At 42.1% G+C, this 21,120-nt stretch overlaps 1 long non-coding RNA gene across 4 annotated transcripts in view; it reads right to left on the reverse strand.

The window, feature by feature from the left end:
- Nucleotides 1–21,120, reverse strand: part of LOC106829739 (uncharacterized) — a 65,892-nt gene that overhangs the window by 12,754 nt on the left and 32,018 nt on the right. Inside the window, exons 5-6 of one of the 4 annotated variants that reach the window (XR_011503535.1) lie at nt 14,191–14,413; nt 13,458–13,577 (exon numbers count right to left, since the gene is read on the reverse strand). The exons of 1 other annotated variant lie outside the window; for it this stretch is intronic. This is a non-coding gene — a long non-coding RNA (uncharacterized lncRNA). Of the gene's footprint in view, nt 1–8,779; nt 13,578–14,190; nt 14,414–21,120 lie in introns of those variants that run through there. 2 more of the 4 variants (XR_006523855.2, XR_011503536.1) reach the window with 2 other exon arrangements.

Here is a 21,120-nt window from a genome sequence, read left to right on the forward strand (position 1 = left end):
TGGGTCAGTCACTTCACCCCTCTGAGCCTCAGCTGGGTTTGAATTTGGTGGTTCTCAACCGTGGCTGCACTTCGAATCACCTGTGGAACTTTGGGGACACGTCAGTGTACTGGAATCGTTTGGGAAAGGGCCTGGCGTCAGTGTTGCTTTGGAGTTCTGTCCGAGGTTCCGCAGGTGATTCCGATGCACAGTCCATTCTGCACATACAGGCCTAGACGATCTCTCAGCTCGAAGCTGTGTTTTCCGTGATCGCGCATTCACTCTCCCTAGTGCTGGTTAAAGTTCCTGTGGCTGCTGTAGTCCCTTCCCTAACACAGTCGTGCTTGTTCTGATTTAAAACTAACATTTTAAATTTGTTATTATCTAGAAAAATTGACCCCCCAGGAAGAGGTACCATGTTTAATTTGTACGTAACTTGTGTGTGTGCTGTATGCTCTCAGATGTGTATAGCCCACTCTGAGAGCCCCAGGACTGGACTCATGGTGATCCTTAAAGACCCTAATTTCTCCAACATTCTTTCCACGTGTGATCTGTCTCCCTTAGATCTTTCCAGATAGCCATGTGCAAGTGAGAAATGAATTCCTTGGAGTCATGAATTCTTTGGATGTGTGTGTCCTGCCCTGCTAACATCACCAACCCTCAGCCTTCAAAGAAGTTCAGTCTCTATACCGGACAGGTTAAAACAAGGAGTGCTTGGCCTAGGCCCAAGACAGGAAGGGGAATTCTCAGCTGCTCCAACATGTTAACAAAAGAATCCTACCCTTAGTCACATTAGGAAACACCGATACTGTTGAACATTTGATACCAAGTTAGATCTTTTAGTGCTACCCTGGGATTACTCTAGACAAAAACAGAGCAAAGAGACATATGCCTTCCATGTCCCTTGTTCTCTGCAGGATCCCTCAAAAGGATCAATGTACCCAAAGTGTATTTTACCATCCTAACCAGACTGCCCACAGGGGAGTTAGTACATCACATACCCAAAACCATCTTTCTTCTCTCACATAGCTGCCCCTGGAATAGGATGTGATAAACTAATTATTGCTAAAGTGTCAATGACTGATACAGTTTTTAGCTCTTTCCAAATGTATTACATTGCAACAGGGCTGCATTTACTTAATCCAAAAGAATATGGCTTTCAGGTGGAATTTCAGGCATGAGTTGCAAGCAAGGAGGGGTATATTTAGAATTAGAACAGCCTTCCTGGGCTCCCTCAGATAACACAGCCTCCTCTGGCAGCTGGCCAGATGTTTGTCATTTAAGCAACAAATAATGCTGTCGGCAAAGAAGTCTTTGAACATGTGAAATCATATATTAGAAAGTCAACCAACCCAATAAACAAAAAAACCCCAAGGATGTCATTTGAATTCCTGTTCAAATTGTTCAAAGATGGAAAGAGGAATTGAGGGTGCTTCAGTAAAACCTAGCAGATGAACAAGGTTTTTAACATTAATGCTGGGAAAGAGAGGAAAGAAAGAAAAAGTGAATTGCAGAGAAGGATCTAGGCATACAAGGTGAATCTCGGGTGTCTGCAAAGCCCTTTGGGTCCAGGAAACCAGCAAAGGGAGATGTGAAAGATTTAGTAGAGAAACTAAACAATGTGCCCTGTGGGAGGGAGTGGGTGCCGAAATACAGGCGGCTCTCCCCTTCCCAGACATAGGTGTGCTCACCCAGAGGGGCTCCTTTCTCTAACGTGTCCATTGGAGGGGATGCTGCTTCCTAATGAGTCTGTCAGAAAAGCGCTCTCCTCATTTTCCCAGAGCTTTCTTATAGGCCAGTGGCAGCCCTGGAACCAATCCCATCTCATCTGTGGTCTGTATGGAGAAAACTTTAAAGCAAGAAGAGCCGAAGGAAGCAGAGTCTCATAGGAATTCAGATCTAGACCTAAGAAGGAGGGCACCCCAAAAAAGCAAGCAAAGGAATCGCGATTTGTAAAAGAAACACATTTAATGGCTCTCTCAAAATTTTTGTGAATCAGGTCACTAATTACCAGTCAACCCTTGCCTGGAACAGACAAAAAAGAGGTGACCTCTCTCTCCTTCCTGCAAGGCTTGACCTGTAATTTGGGGACAATGCAGAAGAAATCAGGGTAGGGCAAAAAGGCTATCTTTTGAAATCTACAAGCCAAAGAAGTCACTCTTTTTTATTTCGCTAATTTAATGTGAAAGTGAAATAGGTTCCTTGAACCTTGACAGCTAGCTTTCTGGGAAGGTGTCTAATATTGGACATAAAGTGGAGACGTGAATCGATGAGACTCATTAATATTCATAGACAGCAGATTAAGGTTGGTGGAAAAAATTATTTATGAAACGGGGGTATTGTCTTCCTCTCACCAAAAGGATTTTGTTTGGAGGGGATTGACCTGAATGACAAGGCTACAACAGATTAGGTATGAATTTGCAGATTTCTTGGTTTATCTCCCAAGGAAAAGAATCCAAAGCATTTGCAAGCAAAGAATGTGCAGGGCTGAGAACAGTAAATGCTTCGGCACCACACACCAGTAGGTGTAATGAGGCTCAGACACCACGGCCCGGCTGCCGTGATGGAAAGCGTTTGGAAGGAAATGAAAGAACACATTGAGAGGGTGGTTATGTAACAAAGGAACAGGCCGAAAGCAAAATGGGGCTGGGCTGAGGTCTGGAAAGGTGGGGGGTAAAATGAGGTGATTCCTTTTTTATTTATGCCTCTGAGGGATGGGAGATAGCATTAAATTGAATAATATAATATGTCATTTACTATTTCTTTTCTCACATTAAATATGTATTTGTTGTGCTGCATAAGGAACCTCTGTGCTATTTCTGACTGTAGTTAGTACGTGCTATTTTATAATCTAATAAAGACAAGACTGAAAGTCAATGAGTTAAGGAAGTCTCAGATCCTCAAATGAACTCTGTCCACAGTACTCTACACTGCCACAATTTGAGGATTTATTGCTAGCCCCTTATCTCCATGAGCCCTTTCCTCCTTTATCTTTCCAATCCTTTATGGGCTTGTGGAAATAAGCTCTTGTGATCTGCTGAAATTTTAAAGTGACAGGTGAAAAATTTTTTTCAGAATTAAGCATTAAGAGTGGCAGAGTGAGAAGCTTGGACTAAGACGTTGAATTGTTCCCTAGAGAATACAAAATGCCAGGGATTTTTAAAGAGGTGTTTTCTGTTGATTGCACTTCAGAAACTTCAGTCCCCTATGCATGGGCCCGGTCCATTATAGTCTGGTTGGCTGCTGTACTGTTGTAAACATAACTGGAGAAGAGAGAGTAGTGTTCCGTTTTCTATCCTCTACCCACAAGGCTTAAATTAGGTAAGATCTCCAGATAAATTACAAAAAAATTTTTTTGGTAGATATAAACAGATAGAATTGAAAAATGTGTTCTCGGGAGTTTGGCCAAATCTGAGGACAACAGACCTGGAAGTGAGTCTAAGCAGAGCTTTATACAAAACCGCACAGCAGCCACTGAAAAAAGGCACAAAAACAGGGCTTGAAAGCTGGAAGAATCCTTAGCCACCATCTGCCATTATCTCTTCATTTTGAAAGCATAGAATCAAAGACTGAAAAAGGACTCGGCCAAATGGATAAACAATATGTGGGACATCCACACAATGGAATATTATTCAACAGAAAGAGGAAGGAAGGACTGGTACATGCCATAAGGTGGGTGAACCTTGAAAACATGCTAAGTGAAAGAAGCCAGACACAAAAGGCCACATATTTTATGGCTCCATTTATAAGAAATGTCCAGAATAGGCAAATCCATAGAGACAGAAAGCAGACCAGTGATTGCCAGGAGCTGGGGGAGGGAGGGTGGCAGTGACTACTAACAAGTATGGGGTTTCTTTTTGGGGTGATGAAAATGTTCTGGAATTAGATAGTGATGATGGTTGCACAACCCTGTTAATATGCTACAATCCGCTGAATTGTACACTTTAATACAATAAATTTTATCTCAATTTTTTAAAATGAAAAAAATGGTAATAAGCAAAAAGGAGGCGAGGAAACTTGACAAAGTTGTTCGGCCCCTTCATCTGAAGGAAATGCCCTTTCTAGTCAGAGATCTTCTTCTCAGAATCATGTTTTTAATGTTCAAAATAACATACGTGGAATGACAGAGAAAACCGATTATATTAAAATGCAGTTATCAACATATTCTTTAAAAACCAAATTTGTAGTCATACATGTGCTTCTATAACAGCACATTAAATAACAAGAACTAGCAGAGAAGCACTGTCATTTCAAAGTTGTGATGAGCACATATGATTTTACTAGGTGTCTGCAACAACTGTAATGTGATATGAGTCCATGATTTCTATCAAGGACAAAAATCGTGGATACTAATACTGGTTTGTCGCTGACATTCATAATTGAAGGAAATGCTAAATTTCAGTTAGAAGGTAGTGAAAACAGAAATATAATTTTTTGTCATATCCAAGATGATAGACTCTCCAGTTCTGTGCATGGGCCACTTGGGTGTTCGTAGACCCCAAGTTAAGAATTCCCGCCTTGCATCACTTTGGAGGGCATCCAGGAAAAAGTGCAGAAGATTCGAAATGTTTAATAAGCCATTATCATTTAATTACTTAGGGAGGATGGCTTCCAATCTTAACAGCTAGTGAACAGCAGAAGTAGCGTCTAAGTAGACTTCTTGTCATTCTCTGAAGAGCGCACAATGAACTGCCCGATTTAGTAGGCAGATAAGGCCCCTAAATGCAAATAGGTTTCATTGTGTTCCCGTCAACTACAGTGTAGGGAATGCTAGTTGCTGTCTGAGAACAATTCTGAGGTGTTTCCTGCTGGGGTGTCAGTGACTTCTGCGATAGATTAGTGTGATCATGGACGTTTGCTCCTGAGCTCGGAATGGAAGGAGTGTGACCACCTGACCCGTTACCTCTCAGCCCTAAGCGCTAAGGGCTTCTTCCTAGATCTGCAGCCCATCACTTAATGCCGTTTGTGGCCACCTTGGTGCAGCAATTCAGGCCTGGTGAGTAAATTCTACTCCAAAGGTGTGATGTTAACACATAAGGTAAATTACCCAATGCAGACATTCAGCGTGCCTTTTCCTTTTAAAAACAAATCCCATTGTTTATTAGCATCGCAATATGCCACCAGTGAAGTGCAGTTTAAGATGCTATCATTTGGAGAAAGATGTTAACATGTAGAATTACCTCAGAAACGAGATATCTTCTTTCTTAAAAATACTGTTAAGCCCTGCATTTTAATTTTCTTAAGCCCTGCAGGTCCTCACAGAACTAATTAAAACTCATGGTGAAGCTTCCAGGTACCACCCACATCCAGGGTCGGATCTGCTCAGAGTCATGACGCAAATTGCTTCCTCCACTCTGTGGCTTTCACTCCGAGGTGCCAGGGTGTCACAGCTTAGACCATGCAGTCAGTTCTTAGCTATCTGACCAACAGGTGGCTGCCCTCTAATCTTGGGTGTTGGTCCGCTGCCTTTCGTCATTTGTCTTTAATTGCTTAGTGAAGAGAACTACCTAACCAAGACCAGGGTGGGAATATGGCTTCTGGCGCTTCATTCTCTAAGTTGTTCTCCTCCATATACAATACAGATGATGCAAATGTGAAGTGTATATACTCAAATGTGATATATGTGATCTGTATGTATATATATCCTGTGTGTATGTGTGTTTGTGTCTAGGTGTGTACATAAATATCTCCATTTTCCTTCTACCTTTGGAATTGCTTTCCCTTCACTGCAAGACCGGAAGGACAAGAGCATTTGGCCAGCTCATATCTGGTGGGAAGTCATCCCAATTCCCTGAGACTTAACTTTAATCAGGCTAACTGGAGGACTTAGTTTGGTCTTCTGGCTTCTCCTTAACCATTCTTCAGAGCCCGCATTCCTCCCATAGCCTTACTGGCACTGAATTTGACTCTTGATGCTTCCAAAGCTGTGAGTGGCCATGTGTTTTCAGATTGGCAGGAAGCTCTCCTCCGTCCATTTCATCTCCCTCACTTGTAAGTCCGAGGTTCCTTTAATCTTTGACACTTCGCTAGCTCCACTTAGGGTGCACACACCTCACTGGATGCAGTAGGCCAGTGGAGACGCAGGGGAGCTGAACTTCCCCCTCGCTCTCTCATCCAGGGCAGACCTCACTAACTGGATGCAACAGTCTTTCCCGTGAACATGGATCTAGCCTCACAATCCTTCCAAACACGGTGAGCCACAAGATTGAAGTCAACACATAAGAGGAAACCTACTTGCCAAGCTTGCATTAAAACCTTGTCAATGAACAGTGAAGGAGTGAGGTCTGCATCCCTGACAACTGGCTCATGGTGCAGGGAAAGCTGTGTCCCCCCAGCTAAGGCTTTAAGGTCAACGTGTATTTGTAAGCAAGCAAGTCAGATGCTCCTGTTTAAGAGTTTCTCATAAACCACAACAAAAGGTCCACACTGTCCATTAACCTACGTGGAGGGACTAGTGGGAGGGGCTGTTGGGGGAAGAGGAGCCTGTCTCCTGTGCGTTGGGAGGTACACCGTTCTCCTGCATGTCCAGCCAGTCCTGGCACCAGAGAGCCCCTGTGTCCTCTCGTTCAGTGCACTGCCTCCTGGCCCCTGGGGTTTGCCCCTCTCAACCCCATCGGCCTAGGAGTGCCAGCTCTTCCATTTTTCCCTGGACCTCCCCGCCTTCTCTTTCCCAGCATCATTTGTCCACCTTCACGTGAACATGAATCCCTTCTGTTTCCCCACCATCTTCAGTGCAAACTATCATTTTCTAGCATGTCAGAAATGGTTTAACTTCTAATGTTTTAATCATTAGCATTTTATGCTGTTGTTTCTTTACCACAAGCCCCCCTTCCCTCTGCTCTGTGTCCACCTCTCTTCACAGCCTTCCCGCCCATCAGGGCAGCCATTGGAAGGCGCTGCCTCACTTCATAGAGATCAGCCCCCTGCCTAGCAGAGGTATCCATTGATACCTTTTCTACTCAACGACTCAGGACCCTTTGTTGTAGATGACCGTCCCAGAACCAGACTCTTCTCTCCAGTCCAAAAACACGCCCCAGCACAACCCCCTACCCTGCAGCATAAACTTCCTGACTGTCAGATGTTCCAGGCAGCAGAGGCTCAGCCCCTCTTCTGAGAGTGAGCCAGACGGGGGGTCAGCCCCATAAGCTACCAGCTTCTCTTAGCTGCAGCTACATCTGCAGGAGTGCCTTCTCTCTCAGTGTCGCAGCCTCCCCAGGGCTGGGCAGAGAATAAGGACACCATTCTTCTCCTCAGCTCTCACCCAGGCAATGAGGGAATCCGAACGGTGAATTTCTACCTTCAGCTGCAATCTTCTAGAATGCCGTCTAGTCTGGGGCCTCCTGAGCCTCCTACCCAGTAAGCTTTATTTGGGAGTCTGAGAATCTGCCCGTGAGGTGCAGGAAGCACAGTGGTGGTCAAAGCATGGGGTGCCAGCCACCACTCCCCGCTCCTACCAGCCCAGGGAAACGAAGCGAACTCAAAGCCATCAGACAAAAGGATCAACTGCCTGTTTCCAAGACACGGCTTTTAGTAAAAGCTGCAGCAAAACGCAAAGGTACCAGGCAGCTAAGAAAAACCTGGATAATCCTAAATGTTCACATTTCCTGGGTATCAAATTTTTCACGATGCCTTTCCCACGGCTGCTATTCAAACAGGCAGAGGACCTGCTGGGCCATGGAAATAGCTCTGGCTTTAGAATGACAAGACCTGGGTCGAGTCCTGGCTCCTGCATTTGCTGGTGGCGTGACCTTGACCAAGTCCTGGGTACAGAAATCTTGTGGAACCGTAGGGCCCCACTGGTAAACGGGATCGTCAGAATGTCTTGTTCTCTGCGGTGGAGATGAGGTTTCAATAGCGCGATATAGACAAGAAAGCCAATTAGGTGCTGCAGTTGGCATTACAAAAGCGAGGACTTTTCCTCTCTCTCCATAATTCAGCAGCCCATGATCCTCCACCCTCCTGAGAGCCCCTCTCCCCCCAGCTCTCCTGCCTTGCTGTCTCCAGCATTTGCCAGGGCCACCTCAGGCCTGGTGAGAGGGGTGCTCAGTGGGGTGAGTGGAGTGTGTGGGGGGGGTGTGAGTTCGTGATGCCTCCGTCTCGCCCCTGCAGATGGATAAGGCAGCTGAAATTAATGACATTCCGGGCCACTGCCGTGCTCATCTGCTTAACAATCCAATTTCTAGGACGTTTTAGAAGTTGTTAGCTGACTGCCAAAAATGAGGATCATTAAAAATAGATTCACAGCTGTTCAGGAAGCCAGAGATATAATTTTGCCTTCATTATGCCTTATTGCAGATGTTATTGATTTAATCTCATTGCATTTTACTGTGTAATATCAATTCGCACTGTCTTTGACTTGGAAATCGGAAACTGTATTTATTCTTCTTATTCTCATAGCAGACAACCTGCTTAGATTGAGAGCCACCAGGACACCCAGGTCCCGAGGCAGTGGCACTGTCTAGGCGAGGCCCGGTTGTGGGGTGCATGGCTGATTTCGTGTAGCTGAGCGAGAGGAAAATAATCTAAAAATGGGGCCACTTTTCCTTTTAAGAGTGTGTCTACACACACAAATGATTCAAATAAATGACTCAAAAGAACCCTCTGGTTTTGCTTGTGTGTCACCAAGCAAAAGTTGGTTCAAGGAATCTTTCACTTTTTTGTTAATTCTTTTCTCTTGAAAATTTCACACTGAAAATTCCTAAAGTAGAATTTAATCTGAAATAAATTAGGATGTATTAGCATATTGTTTTCTAAGAGGCGTTTTTCAGAACATTTGTTTTGAGACAGTCTATGATTTAAAAAAAAAGATTCTGAACTCAAAAAGTTTGGGAAACTCTACAGGATAAATCCTCCTTTTAAGGAGTTATATTATATGGTAGCACATTAAAGCCTTCCAGGCGGGAAAGAAATTTGGTTGATTTTGCTTAATCCAGCATTTTCCAAACTAATTTGCTGCAGAAACCTTTGTTCTCTCCATCCATTAACAACACTGAGTGTTGGTGTGCTGAGGAACACCTTTTGGCAATCCCTGCTTTAAGACAGATCTGGAAGAAGGGAGGCCAGCTCATGCCTAGAAGCCCCACACCTTTGTTGACTGCTGCTGTTGCCGCCATCTTGGACCTAAATGAGTCATTCCTGAATTTACAAAGGTTTGGCTCATCAACTTCTGCCCCTGAGTGGCTGCTGCTTCATCTCTCTCCCTTTCCTTGTTTCACGGCCTCAGCTTCCAAACTCAAATGCTATCTCACTCACTTCCAATTTCCTGCTTCCCCACAGCTCCCCCCACAGCCCTGCCCCAGGAGAACTTGCCACCTCGTGAGGCCCATCACTCAGAAGTGCAGTAAGGCCCAGAGAGGCCCATGCCTACTCTACTCTGCTAAGTTCAGCCCTTTCCTCCATTAAGTAGCCATGCGCTAGTGAGAAAATGTGTTACACACTGTACGCCAAAGCCTGTATGACATAACGTACAAAATGACGCCAAGTTCGCACTATTTTTTGTAACATTAATATGTTTCACGGCTTTCAGCAAGTCGTTTAGCCACTCTGCCTTGGTGAGCAGTTGGCACAGCATGCATAAAGATGCACAACTGTTTACATTTACAGGGGCTGAGAAAAGAGCCCCATATTGCCACCATTGGCATTTGAAGGGGTTCCATATGCACTGTTTAGTTTGATGAGCTCATGCTGGAGATTTTACCAACTCCGGTGGACATCTTCAAAGATGGTGTGGTAAGGATTTTTATTCATTTCCACCCACTACCATGCGGACGTCCAGATATCGCTAGCTTCCAGGCTGGCGAAGGTCTGGGGGAAGCTAATATATTTTCGTCTGTGCCACTTTCTTTTGTTTCATGGAAAATATAAGTCGTTTGATCATGATGTCTAACATTTGTACCAGTTAGCAGAGGATGTTAAGCAAGTTCATTAGTACCTCTCCCTCAACCTCCCCATCTCTTCCCTACCCCAACTTCAATGAGTTCCCTACACCCAGCCAGTCCCAGTGGTGACTGAATGTCACTTCTGAGGATGACATCTATGGGCAAAAGTTTGGGCAGAGTTTAGGCCAAGAGCGCAGGTCTGATCTCATTTAGCACTTATTCCCAGTATTATATGTATTATTATTATATATAATAATATATATTATTATATAACAGACAACTTGGGTCCCTCGTAGACTGTGAGCTGCCCAGTGCCTGGCCTTCTGCTTTTCCATGTATCCATCCTGGTCTAGCACTGAGCTCAATGCCTACTGACTCATTACTGGATTAGCATCTCTCAGCCAGGAAGGGATGGAGCCAGAGTTAGATTCAGTCTCTTGAGAGGCAGATCCAGCATGCTGAGTAAGTTCTGTCCACGGGTGTGGTTCTGCCAGAGCAGTCAGCTTATTCCCCCTGTTCAGGCTTCAGTCTCACAGGAACTCCAGTGGACTAACATGGATTGAAAGGCTAGCTGGGGCTCATAACTGTGTATGTCGTGCCATTGAGAATTACCCAATTTTTTTTAAAGTTGTAGTTTATGCATATATGTTCAAGAATTGTGTTTGGGGGGCTGGCCCATTGGCAGAGTGGTTAATTTCGCGGGCTTGGCTTCAGCAGCCTGGGGTTCACAGGTTCGGATCCTGGGCGCAGACCTAGCACTGATTGTCAAGCCATGCTGTGGCAGCATCCCACATAAAAACAGAGGAAGATGGGCACAGACATTAGCTCAGTGACAGTATTCCTCAAGCAAGACGAAGATTGGCAACAGATGTTAGCTAAGGGCCAATCTTCCTCACTAAAAAATAAAAAAGAGAGAGAATTGTGTTTGGGTCAGGTGGAGGCACAGCTATGTCTGTATACTCATAAGATCATAGCTGTTCAAATGAAAGAGATCTTTGGGGACGTTTTAAAGAATTTTCCTTATTTTTATCATTAGGAATCTGAACTCCAAAGACGAGTGTAACTCAGGCACACAACTAATTAACGACATAAGGCTGGAGAATTCCTCTACACAAACCCAAATAGGAGAATCCATTTTCAGTTCTGTTGGTACCTATTTTTCTTTTCAGTGTTTGAGTTACATTACACTTTCGTAGCTCTGATACGATTCAAAATTATGTCTTTTTAAAAATCAAATTAAAATGAAATCTCCAACAAAACTCCAAAGAATCTGAGGCAGTGACATAGCAAAAAGGAAAACTCAATCTGGACTCATACCTAAATGCCCATAAAATTGCTTCAAAAGCAAAATATAACTAATTACTCTATATACTGCAAGGAAAATATATTAAGATGAATAATAACTAGCTCTACTTGTCTTAACATACTTCTATAAAGGCATAATGACAGATTTGGACATATTAAGAAAAGGATAGAAAAATAAAAGTGCTTTTTTTACATGACTAAAGCTAACCTATTAACAAAGGAATAAAAAAATAAGAAATTAAAAGCAGACATGAAGAAAACTAGCAGAGCGGCGCCACCTAGTGTCTATTATCTGAAAAAGCATCTGACATTTTCTGCGCCCTCCTGTGGTAGAATTTAACATTCTTCAGAAAAGCTAATTTCCATAAGCATCCTGTTTGGTTTCCTTTCTCCACTTTGATGAGAGACAAAGAGATCGCATCTCAGCATATTTTCTAGGCAAGATATACTTTCATTCACTGTATTTAAAATAGAACTACAAAGATCTCATTTCGTGTTTATCACACAATGTAGTCTTCTTTTGGACATAATTTCAAATAAACCATAATCACCAAGCTTTAAAATCTGAATAATCTTAAAAGATCTAAGACTTTTTGTCCCCAGGAAATTCTACTCAACATGAAATTTTGTGAATACCATCCCTGTATGAACATTTTGGTAACATTTCAAAGCCAAAATAAACTTTAATTTTGTAAAAACTAATTTAGAAGTAAATGTGAGAGGATTTGAGCCAGAAATGAGTCATCTTCCCCTGTGCCTCTGTTTACCCATCTATAGCGTGAAATTATTCTAGCTCCAGTCTACCCATCTTCCTTGGGTGTTGGGGAGCATTGCCATTGACAGGATTAAATGGGATTAATGTCCATGGATGCTATTGAAGAGTAGAAAGTACGTGATTTAGACAAAACTGAGATACTTAGATTTTACTAAGAGTTGAAAATTTTGGTGCTGATATCTAACATCAGCATTGGCTTTGGGCTGAAGAAAGAACAGTGAAAGAGGAAAATAGAAGAAGTTTACTAGTTGCATGACTTCTCCTTGGATGAGTCATTTAAGTCTGGATATTGGCTCTTTTATTCTATAAAGTGAGGATAGTTTGGACTATGATCCATAGGGCCTGTTATGGTTCTAATACCCTATGGTTGGATAATACAATTGCACTCTCCCTTCCACTGCCCCAGCAGGGACCCTCAGTACCTCTGATCTGGACTATTGCAATATCTTCCTAACACGTCTCTCCCAGCTCCAATCCATCTGGCAGAGTAATCAGGGAAGACGGGTATTTCCAGCATAAATCTTCCCAAAGTGTGAGCCCCATCATCCCCCTCTCCTGCCTGAAGGCCTGACATGGCTCCCCACGGCATTTTGCAGGGCAGTCGACATTTACCGGCATCTACTCTCTGCCAGACAGTATAATTGCTGCTGTCCGTGCCCAGTGTCACTACATCTGAGCCATGACACTTCAGATGGGCAGGACACGCCCACTTTCGTGGAGGAAGAAGCTGAAGCTCCTGGAGGTCCGGGGAACCGCTTCAAGTCCCAGTGAGGGAGTGGAGAGCCTTGGACACGAATCTGGGTCTCTGCTTCCAAAGCTTGTGGCCTTTGTGAGTGGTTAGGGAGTAGACTTTGGGACCAGAAATACTTGGGTTGGAATCCCGGCTCTGCCAAACCTTGTTACACACTGTGTAAACTTGGGAAATTTCCTAACCTCTCTCTGCCTCAATTTCCTCATCTGTAAAAAGGGGATAATAGGAGTACTTATCTCGTGGTGAGTTAATGCATGGTAAGCACTGGAACGGCACCTACCACAAGGTGCTTAGGGAGAGTTTTCTGTTATTATTACCACATTTTTTCACTGAACTACATATAAAGTATCTCCCTTAACATTCAAGGTGCTTCTAAACTCGCCTCCAGGCTGCCTTCCTGTCTTTTCTTCTGCTATTTTCCCAAGAGTCCAACACTGAATTGTTCTAATTTCACCCCAATACCAGCAAGTGTCTTGACCTTCCTCCAGGTGTCTGCTTTTAAGGCTACCTGTGTTTTCCATATTCAAAGTCCATCTCTTCTTCTCTACCCACTCCTAGTGGTTACCACTGTGACCGGGCGTATGGCAACTCCGTCACAAACGTTAGGTGTTATCAATATTGTGGTCATCAACGGTATTGGTAATACTATCCCAAAAGGCTCAGCTCCCAAGCCACCTCTTTCACAAAGCTTTTCCCAACCCCCACTTTTCCCAACATCATCCTTCTCTGAGCTACCTCAGATTGTTGCCCAATCTACCAGCTCTCTCACCCTTGGCTATGCTCTCCAATACAGTAGCGCCAGCCACGTGGGGCTATCGAGCGCTTGAGACATGGCTCGTTGAAATTGAGATCTGCTGTAGTCGTAAGAGACGTCCATATTCCAAAGATTCTGTATAAATAAAAAGAAGCATTAGAAAGGTTCCTCAATATTTTAATTTTTATCTTTAAATATTTTTAAAAATTTTAATTAAATTGATTACATTTTGAAATGATGTTTGGACATATTAAGTTAAATAAAATATATTATTGAAATTAATTTCATGTGATTCTTTTTATTTTTAATTAAAATTGCATGTATGGTTTGCATTATATTTCTATTGGGGAGAGCTCGTCTAAGGTAAAGTTATTTTTAATAATAGTTCTAATTGTAAATGTATTTCATGTTCATGGTATAAAGTTGGGGAGATATAGAAAAGCACAGGGTAGAAAAGGAAAATCCTTTTTATGCCACCACTTAGGAAGAAACACTAATGTCTATCTTCTAGGATTGTTATTTATCAATATATATTTTTTAACACAATACATTTTTTGACAAAGTCACAGTTATAACCTAAATGTTTTGTTGCCTGCCCTTTTCATATAATACAGCATAAGTTTTTTCTACTTCATTAAATATTCTTCTACTGTTTCATTTTTAGTGGCTGCATGAGTGTCCTGTCTATGGATAGACCATACTTCATTTAGTCAATCTGTGAATGTGCCAAGATTGGCTAGATGCTCACCAATCCTGTTTCCTCTTCTTGGGCATAGTGGAGGACTACATTTCCCAGCATCCCTTGCAGTTAGTTGTGGCCACATGACCAACTTCTGGCCAATAGAATGTGGTCAGAATGATAGAAGCCATATCCAGCCCACAACAAATCCAGGCATTCCTCTTTGCTCTCTCCCTCTTCATTCATCTGTTGGATCTGGATGAGGGCTCTGAGGTTCTAAAAGACAGTAGAACTAAAAGACAGAAAGAGCCAGGATCCCTAAATCAGGACATGGAAGGCCGCCAACAATCACCTGCAGCTGTGTCATGAGCAAAAAATAAGCTGTTTATTGTGTTATGCCACTGAGATTTGGTGTTATTTGTTACAGTAAGCTGGTGTTAATTCCTTTAACACCTGGTATTGGGCCTTTGGATTACTTCCCATTTTTTTGGTTATAATCCATATTTTTAGGATAAACTCCTACAAGTATAATTGCAGGGTCAAAGGGCATGTATGTTTTTACAACTTTGGAAACTATTGGCAAAATTCCCTTCAGACTTCTTGTAATCCTTACTAGATGGGAAGCCATTTGAGGCATTTCATTTCAATTGCTTTTAAGTACCTTGTAGATAATAGGTATGTGTTTAATATTAAACAAATTTACTCATGCTTAAAGTACATATGCAAAAGGAAATATTGTTACTTTCAAAATAATGACTTTGATTGATAGATTTCAGAAACTGCATTGGCGCTTTCAAGAAATAAGGATTATAGAGAAATGCCGGCAAGGGACATCAATACGCTTGGCTGGGAACTTCTGTTAAAAAGAAGGTGGTTTTATTCTTCTAATTGTCATAGTGAAGCCACGGATAGAGTCAGCCAGTTTGGGCAAATACCTCCCACACCATGGGTTGCTGAAACACAGTCGGTCACTTGCAATTTTGTTTGTATCTTTATGTTCCTCTGCTGATTCTATGAATGAATCTCACTGCATACATCTGTGCTATGCATTGTTCATGTATCACAAACTGGTGATGTATTTGTAACTACATTTGGTCCTTTAAGAAACACAACTGTTAGATTTGGGAGGGATGAAGATACAACCAAATGACCTTTAAGATTCTTTCCAAATCTAAAATTCCATGTGAGAGGTTCTGCAGGGAAGTGGATATGATTATCTGGGGCATGGGCCTCCTCTGAAAGAAATCACAGAACAGACTGGAAGCCAAATTTCAGTCTACGGGGAGTTTACTTTTCCAGAAGCCCAAACAGTGACAATAGCTTATTCTTCTTCCAACCACAAACCAGGGCTATTTCTTCACAGTGAAGAACTAGTAACTTCAACCCTTCATTACCCAACAACCCAAGTTTGTGTCCAAAATTCTTTCAGAAGAATGTGATTTCACTGTGAGTGGAGTGGAAGTTTTCAAGTCCTCAGGATCCTGAGAACAGCAAAAAACCCAGATTCTAGTCCTCCTGTAATGAGGAAATTCTTATGTTATTGTAATAAGAACTTCCAGTGAATACAGTGAAAAATGTGGTACATTCTAAATAAATGGGGCCACCGTGACTCTTTTTTTTTAGGATGATTAGCCCTGAGCTAACATTTGCTGCCAATCCTCCTCTTTTTGCTGAGGAAGACAGGCCCTGAGCTAACATCCGTGCCCATCTTCCTCTACTTTGTATGTGGGACACCTACCACAGCATGGCTTGCCAAACGGTGCCATTTAGGCACCTGGGATCTGAACCGGTGAACCCCAGGCCGATGAAGCAGAATTTGCGAACTTAACCACTGCGCCATTGGGCCAGCCCCGCCACTATGACTCTTGATCTTAGTTCTGGAAATTTTATTAATGGTTGAGGCACAATGACCAGAGAGGGATGAGAAAAAATCTTTTCATATTCTTTGTTGAAGGAAATTTGAGTTTTAGCCAAATGGATTCCAGAATACTCCAAGATAACAAACCGGCTGAAAGATTAAAAAAAAAAATTATCTTTCTGTTTGATACTAAACAATGTTGCTGGGTTTGTTTTCTCTAGCTGGATTGACCTGAGTGCCCAGCTATTTACTGTCACAAACATACTCCTCATTATGGAGGATAAAGAAGGAAACAGTATCTTGTAACTAAACATCATGCCTCTTGAATGGGTCAGGACGAGAAGGGCTTTGGGGGAGCAAAGCTGCTGGCATCAGCATTTCTGTGTTTTATTTGGACCTTTTCTACTCTTCTGTGGTTCTATGGTGATCTTTAAACTGTAAATCCATCATCTTCTCAGACTGGCCCAATGGCAGAGCTGTAGGGGAGAGGCGACATCCACCAGCTTCTTTGCAATCTCTCTCTCTCTGTTTTTTTTTTCTTTGCATACTCAGATAAAGCTAAGGCTAAGAAAGGCCTCACTGGTGAGAGGGGAGAGCTCAACAAGCTGAAACATGACGCATGAGGAAAGTGAGACACAATGGAGAATTATCTTATTTTCTGAGTTGACTATCTCCCACTTCCCCACCTCTCCTCCTAGAGTGGAAGTTCTATGAACCCAGGGATCTTGTTCTCCGGTGCCTAGAACAGGCCCGGCATAGAGAGGGTGCTCAAAATTTTTTTTGAAAGACAGAGAGATGAAAAAGCTGAGCCATGAAACTCTTATTGCAGAAAGTTTTTAAGAAAGAACAAAATTGCCAGATCTCCTAACGCCTGGGTTGTCAGTATTTATTGACCACCTGTAATATGTTAGATGCAGTACCCAAAACATAAACAATAGAAGAAGCAATAACAGAACAAGATTCCAACCATTTTCTAGGCAGAAAGCAAGTTTTGAGGTTATATCCACTTATACCTCAGAAATTGATCTCAAAAAAGGGCAGGAAGATACTAACTGGCAACCAAGTGAAGTATGTGCCTTTCATTACCAGCATGTTCTCTGCTGTTTTATATGAGCCACTTTCCCTATCTCTGTATCGATTTGTGATATGAGAACGGCTACCCGAAGTCATATCAAATGACACACTCCAAATTTTCTTTGCCATTTAGTACACATTTAAAATAATATAATAGCATTGAGACTTTTAAATAAGGAAAGTGTTCGATGGATCCATTTTGTATTGTGTTAATCATGAGTAGGATGGACAAGAGTGGCTTGACTGGACAACTGTGAGGACAAAGAATCAAGGAGAAGTAGAATTCTTCTTTTCATTGGGGAAGAGTTTTATCCACAAAACTCACTTTGCCTTTCTTACTGCTCATGTCACTGGTGATTCTGCCTCGTTCATGGGCGAGCACCCAGTGCCAGGGCCTTGGTGGGCATTCAATAGATACAGCATTTATTAAGTTTAATAAAATCCTGTACCCTGGGCTGAGCAGCTATTCCAGAAATGCACTTTCTGCCCTCCAAACTGAGGCCCTTGCCTTTCCCTTCTCCTTTCTTTGTGCTGGCCACCTTCACTTTGGCTTTAGCTCTACAAGGCACTTGGGAAAATGACTGCCCTAATCATAATCTTTAAGATCTCTACAGAAAGTGTCTATAGCTGGAATTTCCTCATTACTTTAATGTCCTCCTAGTCATAGCTTCATGGGCCTATTATGTGTAAATTAGAAACACATTATTCTACCAGCAAAGCTTTTCTTTCAAATGCATAGAATTTTATAACCTGTCACAATCTATTAAATTCCGAATTGTTTGTACTGAAACTGACTTTTTTCTGTTAGAAGATGTCAAAGGATCTTAATTTCAGCTAATTCTGGCAACCAAAACGAGTCTCCTCTACTTAATAGCTGGCAGTGGTCTCCGCAGTAAAATGCTTCCAGGAACAATTGGAAATTACTAAGATAATAGTGTGTTTCTTTAGATTAGTATCACCTCTGAAATGTGAAGCTTTTGCCAATTCAAAGCTTCTTTGCTGTCTTTTTAAAACTGAATTTCCTGCGAAGTTCTTAAATATTAAGAAGAGTTGATGTAAGTAGACAAGAAGACAGCAAACAGGAAAGCTAATGGACAGACTGTGAGTGACCTGTAGAGAGTTCTAGAATTTCATATAGGCTACTTCCAAATAAGGGAAAACTTGGCAGGCTTGAATTTGGAATTCTCTTTAGTTTGTCCTCTTTTCAGAGCCTGACACTATTTCTATTACTATTGTTTTTTGACTTCATGGCCATCAATGGGAATATTTCCACGGATGATATGTTTTGGGCGGGAAAAGCATCATTTCCTTCACAACCAGCTCAGAAAGTATGGTGTTAACTCAGCACTGGTGTGAAGAGTTTGCCATTAGGGATCTAATCTCTGACTTTGGATGTTAGCTCAAATATCTCGTACCAAAGAGATGTTGCTGGGAAAAACAACAAAAGCTCTTGGCTCGATGCTTGAGGAAGAGTAACTAATAATAATGACTAATATTAATTAAGTGCCAGGCATGACAGTAAGTGCTTGATGTGCACTATCTTATTTAATCCTTTAAAAAAAAAGTCAATGAGGCAGATTGCATTATTATTCCCATTTTACAGAGCGCAACTCTAAGGCTAAAGAGGGAGAGTTAAGATTTGAACTCACATCACCCTTTAAAATTTAAAGGGCACACTTCAAAATTTTGTTTTAGAGGGGCTGATCTGGTGGCACAGTGGTTAAGTTCACGTGCTCCACTTTGGCAGCCTGGGGTTCACCCGTTCGGATCCTGGGCGCAGATGTAGACACCGCTCATTAAACCATGCTGTGACAGGGTCCCATACAGAAGTAGAGGAAGATTGGCACAGATGGCTCAGCGACAGTCTTCCTCAAAAAATAAAATAAAATTTTGTTTTAGAAAAGACCGTCAATTTCTCCTGTATGAGCTGGCCTGGATCATAATGGGGATTCTGAGCCAGATATTGGAACTTTCTTGTTGGTACTCCTACGTATCCTTGCGTTTATATTGCCATAGAACTTTCGTTCTCCATTAAGTAGGAGTGGTACGTGTCTGAGGATATTCCTAAGGAGTCAAGGTATCGTACTCAAGATAGACATGTTACACACAGATTCTCAAGACACTCCAGCTGACTGGTCAATTCAGTCAATTGAGGATGGAACAGTTCAAATTGATGGGCTATCTTAGCATTGTGCCAATAAAATTTTAGCCAAAAAATCAGTCAATTTCTGTGAATCCATCATTCCAGCTGCTTGGCCCCGTGTATGCCAACCAGTTGGTGGATATTTTTCACTTTTCTTTCAAAATTTTTCTTTACATTATATGATTTTCCTTGCTTAATTTTCCTATTTCTGTTTGATAAATCTTGCTTGAACAACCCTGAGCTTGTTATAGAACCATTTTATCAATTATGCTCATAGTAATGGCAAATGTGGGTGTGCTTAATTTAAGCATTAATAATAAAAATAAACATTTCCTCCAAAATAATGGCATATGTTTGCCATGCTTCTTGGGCTATAATTCTATTTGCTTTTCTCTGCATGTGATTTGCAATAGAAGCCATTCTTCATAATAAAATTCTCAAAACGAAATTCTCAATTTTTCTATTTTATGTGACCTGAGAAACTTGGTCAATTTCTCCCTTTAGGACACATGCAATTTGGATGCACCAGACTTAAACAGCCCTGTCTTTTGGTCAGGTGGCATTTGTGTTGCAATTACTAGAAATTCTCTCAAACTAGATGAAAAACAAAATGTACTTTTTCAAGAAAGTGTTTTAAAAATAAGAACTAGAGCAAAAAGGGCATGCCAGTTAACCAGAAAGTTCAATTCATCAGAACATCCTTTCACAAAGTGTTCTGGCTCATCAGATTTCATTCTTCCATTTGTTCATTCATGCACTCATCCGTTGCAGTAAGGTGGACTGAGCATTTATGATGACCAGGTGCTGGAAACACACAGAGAGGGCTCCAGGATCCTTGCTGTCAGGGAGCCTCTACTTCCCTCCCTTGGTGTTCCTTCCTTCTGAGCATCTGTGTGTGTGCTACTGAAGAGATGCTGAACAATGGTGCAAAAGAGAGGATGGGGTGAGGAGAAGCTTTAAAATGCCCACTCACTCTTCAATGTGTTAAAGATTAACTTTGGAAACCCAAATTGTGGGCTCGGTTAAGATGAGTATATAAGGATATTTCTGTGAAATGCACTACTCATTGACTTCAGGGCAAATACAATTCAAAGCTTAAAAAATTGAGCTCACTAGTCACTAAGACAGATATAACCATTTCCTTTGAATGCTACTTATGGCTCTAACAGAAGAAATCTCCCGAGAGACCTGTTGTTAGCTCTTTCTCCTGTCCAGCTGCACAAGTGGTGGCTCTCCAACTTGGCATGCACCCACACAGTGACTGGCGGGCTGATAAAAGTCCAGATTTCTGGGCTCCATCTCCAGAGTTTATGACTTCTTAGGTCTAGGAGGGAGCCTAAGAATTTGTATTTTAGCAGGTTCCCAGGTGATGCTGTTGCTGCTGGTCCAGGGACCACATTTTGAGAACCATTGTTGTAAATCAATGTTACTCAAAATGCCAACTGCAGGTGCGAACTACTCATTACCTGTCTGTGACAAGATAAGTGTAGAAACTAAATGGAAATAAGCTTTGGGAATCTTTTATAATTTGACATTTCCATGATATCCAAGTGCATGGTCAGTGGGCATATGTGGGCATATCTCATTGAGTAGGGTGTAGATGAGCTCGGAGCTGTCAAATTTGCATTGTGAATCACATTGGGTATGAGCTGCAAGCAGATATGCAGAGGGAGCCCACACTTTATTCTGTGATAGATTGAAAGTATGAAACACTGGTCATTCACCACAGATAGTTAGAGAAACCCTGCTCTCTAAACCATCATGCTATACTGCCTCATTAAAAAAATAATGGTTAATACACAAATGAGTCAGGATCAATCTCCCTCGTATAGTATGGGACAAGTGGGAAGAGGAAGGGGCCGGGTCTTGGCCTGGCACCCTCTACCCTGGAGGCCCAGGGGAAACAGGGCTGTAGAGACTGGCC

Source organism: Equus asinus, chromosome 1 (assembly GCF_041296235.1).
Source record: "Equus asinus isolate D_3611 breed Donkey chromosome 1, EquAss-T2T_v2, whole genome shotgun sequence".
In the NCBI taxonomy this organism is placed as follows: domain Eukaryota; kingdom Metazoa; phylum Chordata; class Mammalia; order Perissodactyla; family Equidae; genus Equus; species Equus asinus.